Source organism: Cynocephalus volans, chromosome 6 (assembly GCF_027409185.1).
Source record: "Cynocephalus volans isolate mCynVol1 chromosome 6, mCynVol1.pri, whole genome shotgun sequence".
In the NCBI taxonomy this organism is placed as follows: domain Eukaryota; kingdom Metazoa; phylum Chordata; class Mammalia; order Dermoptera; family Cynocephalidae; genus Cynocephalus; species Cynocephalus volans.
The window spans coordinates 141,431,505-141,439,584 of NC_084465.1; the positions used below are offsets into that span (position 1 = coordinate 141,431,505).

Consider the following 8,080-nt stretch of genomic DNA (forward strand, 5'->3'; position numbering starts at 1 on the left):
ACAGAATCTGGTATGGGCATCTTTGATTTTTATGTTCTTAGTTGTAAAAACATGTTAAATAAAAGAACAGAAATAATATTTCATTCAGGTCAATATGAGTAGCCTAAAAGGATACATCTCATTAATGCAAATTTAGTCTTCTCCTTCCTCTTCCTGTACTTCTCCAAAATGGAAAAGAAAATGTTTACTGTGATCTCGAGAGGTCGTCTGCCAGACAGCCTCTGAGGACTGCACATGATTGTTCTACTCTAATTATAAAAGTTTTCTGAGGTGGAAATAGCATTTACATCAGTTATTTTTTCCTAATTTAAGGTATGATCTCTGATCATATACCCTAAACTGGTGCATTCTAGTGCACACACATACACACACATGCACACACTCTGAATCTTTTAAAACTCATTCACAAAGGTTTTTTGCTTTTGTTTTTGTTTTAAGCTGCCCACGAGTAGCTACCAAGGCCCAGGAACACACCCAATAATTTTAAAAAGTGGCATGATTAGAAAGTGCCACTCTCACCTGTCAAGTTCCCACTCCCTGCCACACATACATACACACATATCCCTGTTCTGTAAAGAGTCAAGACCTGGATTGTTCTTGGTTTTCCAGAAGCCCAAGAGCAACACAAGCAGCTGGGCTGGAGCTGGAGCTGGTACCGTAGGTGAGTCAGACATGTGTGTCCTTGGCTATTTTGAAAGTTTCTTTGCTGCAAATATGCAGTGGAAAAATAAAAATATAAAAAGAAATGAAGACAATAAAATGTTGACAGAGCAGTGCCTGCTCTTTGTGAGGGGCCCAGCAATTACAGCTCCATTGTCTATGGCCACGTTAGTGTTGGCCTTGTCATTCTTCCTTCTCAGAAAAGTGACCGGGAGCCATCAACTTTTACCAAAGCTCTGCTACCAAAAATGGGTTATGTACTCGTAGAACATCTGAGCAGCTTCCTGGTGACTTTAGAGGCAAGCTTCCAAAAATATGTGAATTGCTACAGGTTATATTTTGCTTCCAACAGATGCTACAAAGTTTTTCAAAGCACAGTAGCTTCAGAAAACAGGATATCTTTGAACCACGAAGTTAATTTGATCCATGTGGTGTCCAGAATACCAAGAAATCAGTCCTGAGTCAGGTTTCCTGCCAACGTGTTCTCTCTCTCTCTGGCATATTCTGATACGTTGCACTATATAATCTATCCTTTGGCCTTCCTTCTCCAATTTTGACATCTTTCCAGATACGTTTCTTTCTGAAATATGCCAACAAGCAGATTGTGTGCCCAGGGCTTGAAATTTCTCTTTAAAATATCGACATTCATGTATAAAACCAGTGTACAAAGCCTGTTTTTGAGAAAGAGGAGTTAGGAAACTGTGTTCCCTGCTGGATTGTGGATATTCCTTTCTAAGAAAGCAGATGCACTTTAAACAAACTTATTGTTTACATTTTTAAAGATTCGCCTGGTCGCTTTCCAACCTGAAGGGTGGAGGTGGGGGTGGGAGAGAGTTGCTTGTTGTAAAGACCCAGAAAAAAACCCTATTGTAGCAAAAATGGAGGTAACTCATAACTCTTCAAGTTTGAATTTAGCAGCCACTATTTATTGTATTAAAATAGTTCTTGCATTCTCTTGATTACATTTTAGCTTCTCACACTTAATAGAAGACCTCATTAGTAGTTCTTTGCAATTTTTGTAAAAGATCAGAACTGTTCATTCACCTTTGAGATCAAGTAGATAAGAACATTTTATGTCACAGATTTGCTCCAAAATAATAAAGCACAAGTGTCACTGGGCTATAAAATGAATGCCATGTTGATTTAATAGATAGTAGCTCTTAAATGAAGTGAAAGGGCCTTTGTTTAATTAACTTAGTCATTCATTCAGCAAATATTTATTATGTGCCTGTCACATGAGCCCTGGTAGAGACATCTGCCTGTCACTCTGTGCTTGCTCAACCAGAGGAATCAAACCATGCAGTAATGGGTTGTACCACATGCCAAGCTCTGTGCTAAGGACTCTTCACACATAATTTTATTTAATCTTCTGAACAATCTGTCCAGGTAGGTATTGTCATCCTCATTTTAAACATCAGGAAGCTGAGTGGTTTCTCTCTCCCAAACTGGTAACAGTGGAGCTAGGGTTGGCCTCTGTTGGCCTAACTCCAAATTTGGGCCTGGAATCACTTTAGGTCCCTGACAAGTTCTCCTTTGAAATAATACTAAGTATGGAATAAAGATAAGAGGGTCAAATCTGGGGAAATGATGAAAGGTGTGACCTGAAGCCACTGTATGGATTTTATTATCAGTTTCATTGTGGCTGCTGATCTATTTTATAGATAGTATTATTGATACTCTGTTGTTACCTGTTTATTTACAAAGCCATTACTCCTTAATTTAAAATTGTAGTACATTTATTGTTCTAGGCCTCTAGTTATCGGTTCTGACTAGTCTATAATACCTTGCAGCTTCCCAGAGGCTCAGGTAACTCTGACCCCCTCCTCCAAGAAGTCCTCCCTGATCACTCAGGCCACGCTGCTCTCTCCCTTCTTGCCTGCTAAGCACAACCACTGACACCTTTCCCTGCATGTCTCTCCCTACTCTTTCCTTTTGACAATGGGGGCAGAGCCTCTCCTTCACACTTCTTTTGTGTCGTCTTCGGTGCTTTTCACCTGGTACCTTTCTAATAAATATTTGCTAAATGTAGAAACACCACTTATTGCTTTCAATCAATCACAGAGGTGAAAAGGGGCGAATAGTTTCAGGAAGTGTTGAGTTCTCTGCAAATAGCAAGACGGTAGAGCCAGGGCTGGGTCTGGAGCTCACAGACCCCTCAAGCCCATTCACAAACCCTTCACATGCAGGTCTACGAGCTAGGTAACCAGCAAAAAGGTCCTTGGAGACTTGATTTAAGAAAGAATAGTCTTCAGCACACACACATCTAGGAGCTAAGCAGTACAAAGAGAAACTCCGACTACTGCTACTGGCAAAGTCCAAAGAAAAACTGAACAGCTGCCAGCAGAGTAAACATGCTCTATTTTTAGATGCGAGCTCTGCCAGCCAGCTCCTGCTTCACAAACTGAAGAACACACAGTAGTATTAACTAGGAAGATACATTGGCACACATGTGCACTAACTCCACCCACACACAATTTGTTTACAAAGAAATGTGCTGTTCGACCCCCACCCGGACCTAAGCCAGGGATCCTGACTAAATTATCCTATTTTCCCCACAAAGACCTTGGCAGGAGGAAAGGCTCCACCAGAAATTACTTTCAGTTTATTCATCCCTAAAACCGGCCAGCGTGAAATAAAGTCTACGGTTCATAAAGACCAGGTAAATATTTTATATGGTAAATAAATTAGCAAATGCACTGTCAAATTCCAAATGCCAAGGAAGCATGGAAAGTCACAGTTTAACTTCCCTAACAAACCTGACACTGATGGCCAGATGACAGAGCCTGTCAGAGAAATCATGAGCCACTTTGGAAACAGGTGGCTTTCTGACATACAGCATTCATTCCTGGGCCCATCATGAGACCGGAAGATGGCTGGGACCATGAGATCTCAAAAAATCATGTGGCAATGACTGTACTTTCCCTTCAGTTCTGAGGGTATTTTTAAGCTGTGTAGATTTCCACCTATGAAAAGTAGTGCTTGTCATGGGAGTTTTTTATGGGAAGTAAAGTACACTTGAAAATCTACCCTGATTACATCATTTCATGGAATGTAGGGTTTTGCTTTTGGGAGACACCTTATGAGTCAGATAGGGCAGACCCAACTCCTTTCTTTGTCATAAAGACTCCCCGAATCTGGCCCTGGCTGCTAAGTATATCACTGTTTGATCAGTGTAAGGGGGAAGTACGAATTGACTGAGTAAAAATATGTTGAAATATTCTGAGAGGTTGATAGAGCAGTGATGAGCTAAGGAAAGCAGTATCCTCATAAAAGGAGAGGCGGAGTGGAATACATGAACTCATTCATGGCCGTTCATACAACAACAAACATTTACTGGGCCCTTACTGTTTGACAGCTACTGTGTTAGGTGCTGTTTTCACAGAGATTGCAGTGGAGCGGTTGCTCTGATGGCGTTGGATGTCCACAGTCCTTGCAAGTTCATTGAATTCACTTCCAGAAAATCTGCTTCATGGAGTTGTCAATTCATGACATCTCACACTTAGAAATCATACACCAAAAGGATATTGATCCTTCTGTGGCTGATGAAAGACATCTAGTATCCCTGAGCCATATTTACGAAACACAGCCCTAAATTTTGTTTTTCTTGCTCAAATGAAACATTGAGTTACCATGGTTCATGGTACAGAAACATTAAGTGGGACAAAAATCCAACTTAAAACCTTACCAATAAAAAAGAAAGCAACATAATAAAAAGGATATAGATATTAGAGGCAGAAATTCTTGTTTCTGTTGTATGATTTATGGTAAATTTCTCAGCCTTTCTGAGCTTCAGATTTTCCTTTAATACAGGGATTATAATGCATACCTTCAGAAATGAGGTGAGGAATAAAAATAATGCATGTTAAGTGACCACCATGAGGCTTGGCACATCATAATTAGCAGCTAATGGTATTAAAGACTATAATATCAATAATGGAAGTTCTTAATTCATAACAGCAACTGTCCCCCAAGAGGAAGAGACTTGAATGCTCTGATAATCTACGAGGGAGCTTTCAGGGAAGGAGCACACCAGGAAAGATGTGGAATAAGGGATTCATTATAGGGATTAGATAATTGTACCCTGCTGCTGCCTCTGAGCCTGGGGCGATCCCAGAGTCCCTGTAGGCTGGCAGGGTCAGCAGTTGGGGAGAAAATCTGGACCCAGTGGGGGAAGAGTGAGAACAAACTGGAAGCCACAGGGACAATCTGGAACCTGCATTTTTTCTCACTAACCAACCTTGAGTCACGGGAGACCTGCAGAAGGAGCTGGCACCCTCTGTCTTGGAGCTGCATGCACACCTAGTCGAGGACTCAGAGAACTTGAGGAAGGAGATCCAGTGGGAGCGAAAGGAACTGGAGGCCAGGCTGTGGCTCGCATGGTCAAGGTGAGCCGCAGATCACAGGCCTGTGCTTCATTGACCTTCACAGTGTCATGGCAGCCGCTTCACTTCTTCCTTCTAAATCAGTGTAAATTTCTCCTGACCAAATCTCACCTGGGACCATGCTGAGAAAGGCAACTCTAGGAAGCAGTCTCCAGGTTAGCTAAGTTAACATAGTCCGAACTGCTACAGATGGGATACCTCCACTGCTGTGAAGGATCTTACTCCTTTCTCCAGAATTTCCTGTTCCTCCTTGCTCTGCCACTTCATACTTTCACAAGGTTTTATAATGTACTTACTACGTTCAGACACTGTATTAGGTTCAGGGAATGAAATTGTGAGGCAGAACAGACATGGTGCCTACCCTCATGGTGCTTACAGTCTAGTGTGTGGGAGAGGCATTAATAAAATCACCATACACCTAAAATTAAAATTGCAACCATGGTTGGTGCCATGAAGGAGAGGATATGTGGTACGTTAGAGAATGCACAGAAGGAGTGTTTTATCCATCTATAAAAACACCTGGAACTCGGTGATTAAAGGTTCACCTCTCTAAAACTTCTGGATTTATCTAGACACACTGATGATGATATTGATTCTCATCTATTTCTAAGATCAGTCTCAGACCACCACCACCCCTGATAGACAGCCATTGTGGTGGAGCAGAATAACAAGAGCTGAAGATATATCAGGATCTGGAGAGATTTCTTACAGTTGTGTTGTTATCTTGTGCTGTGTTAACTTGCATTGACAAGTTAACTCCAGGGAATTCCAGCTCATGTGCAGACAGAAATGCAGAACTGCAGAGAAGGGGGACTGGAAAGGAAAGTTCAACCAGCAACACTCATGTTGCTTATCCAGTGTCACAACAGGACCTCCCATTGATTGAGTCATTTTTCATCTGTAAAATATGGTACAACTCAGATTACTGTACAAATAATGGTAACCTCAGTTGCTAAATAGACAATTTAAATATGCTCCAGCTTTTTGCAAACAATGAACTACTTTTTCCAAGGTATCATACGAATTCCAATAATTCAAGTTACATGAAGACAGGAACTTGGCCGTCCTGTTCTGTATCTGCAGCACCCAGCATTGTCTCCATCGCATGGTAGGTGCTAAGTGTTTGTTGAATGAATGAATCCATCTAAATGATTGGTTGGATGTCAGGATCTGCCTCCTACATCAGGTTGCTGTAGCAAACATTTCATCTTCCAACAGCAGGAAGAGTAGGAAGGGTTTCATTCCTGAAACAGGATTTGCCCAGTCAAGGTCCTCCTGTATCTGGGATGTACTGTTGCCCTGACTGCCCACGTGGCTTTGACCTTCAACTCTGTAGTGGCCTTTGGGTTCTCTGTGCTTAGGTGGGGGCTGTTGTCCAGCATTGACCTATCTCTCAATCACCACCCTGATGTGCCCTCAAACCCACCTTCTTTCTGGTTTGCCCTGATACTCAGTTTGCAGAGATTCTGCTTTCTGTTTCTTGGATCTTTCCGTCTGTCTGATCTGACACCCTCTGCCCATTACTCACGTTAAGTACCATGTAAGTTATCAGACTTGCAGCGTATGAGGGGCAGCATGCCAGCAGAAGGCTCTCAGGCTGAAACAGCACATGGGCGAGTTGCCTGAGATCTGTGAGGCAACCACCAGCATCATAGGTGCTGCTGTGTGGTACCGTCATAGATGCCCAAGGAGTGATTTTCCAGAACTACATTGTCTAGATGCACAGTGAAGTGGATAGTTCCATTTCCTAAACTTCTTTTGTAAGTTAGATGCTAGTTTCATTTTTTAGTAATGCTTTTGCTTTAAAACAAACAAACAAACAAAAAAACACCAACCCCCTGTCCCCCCCCAAAACAGAGATTTTTTCTTTGATTATAACCATTATAATTTGGAAAACATAAGGTGTCTTAGGAAAGGCACATGATCCATGACTTACTATCTAGACATAGTTAACACTCAGTTAACACTGTTAACACTTAGACTCTGTTTAGAGGCCACGAGGTAGGAGCCATGCCTTATGACATATGTGTCATATAGGCCCCAGAGACCATTCCTTCCTAATTAAGGGGACTGCCCACCTTCTCTCCTTCATACAACCCCAGTGCTGGGCATCGTGATCCCATTACAGCAATGCTTTCCAGCAGCTAACACAGCACCAGGCTCACGGTAGCATTCAGGCCCCTGCAATCCATTTTTGAATAAAGCTGCGTAAGTCAATAAAGCAGTCGGCCCTGTGACAGAGATGGTTAGCTGCCTACCACAACCCAATCTCCTCTCCCACAGAACGTACCTGCAGCTAGGAGGCAGCTGCCCAAACATAGCTACACTTCCTGGCCCCCTTTGCAGTGAGATGCAAAGTCCTCATGTGACTTGTCCTCTGCAAGACAACGTGAGCAGGAGTGGTGAGTGGCATCTCTGGGCCAAGGCCTTTATGAAGTGGGTGTGCCTCCACCATGCTCCCTTCCCCTTCTACCAGCTGATGCAAACAACTAGGAGAGAGTCCCTAGAAGATGAGGGAGCCACACATGAAAGCAGCCTGGGCCCCTAACCATCAGTCGGGGGAAAACCCCCTTGCAGCTAGTAACACTTACCTGGGACTGCTACTGGAGTGAGAACTAAGTTCTGGGGTGCTTGAGCCATCATACATTTTGGACCTATTTGTTACTGGAGCCTAGGTTACTGCTATGGGTCAAATGTGTCCCCCAAATTTTCATCTCTTGGAAACTTGATCTCCATTGTAATAGTGATAAGAGGGTGGGAGATCCGATTATGGTATTTGAACAGTGGGGCTCACTCCATTCATGGAGTAATGGGTCGATGGTTTAATGGGCATGGTTCTGATGGCTTTATAAGGAGAGTGAGTGAGAAGCTTAGCTTTCCCTTGCTCTTTTGATTCTTGCCATGTGACACCCTGATCACCACAGGACCTTGTAAAGAGTTCCCACCCAGAAAGCGGCCCTCACCAGATGTGCTTCCTGGGCTGTGGGCTTAGCAGCCTTCAAAACTGTGAGAAATAAATTTCATTTTCTTACAAATTA

At 42.7% G+C, this 8,080-nt stretch overlaps 1 non-coding gene across 1 annotated transcript; it reads right to left on the reverse strand.

Annotated features, from left to right (window-relative positions):
* Positions 1–7,011: 7,011 nt before the first annotated feature.
* Positions 7,012–7,141, reverse strand: LOC134381414 (U6atac minor spliceosomal RNA). The gene has a single exon (XR_010024002.1). It is a non-coding gene; the product is annotated as a U6atac minor spliceosomal RNA (small nuclear RNA).
* Positions 7,142–8,080: the final 939 nt, after the last annotated feature.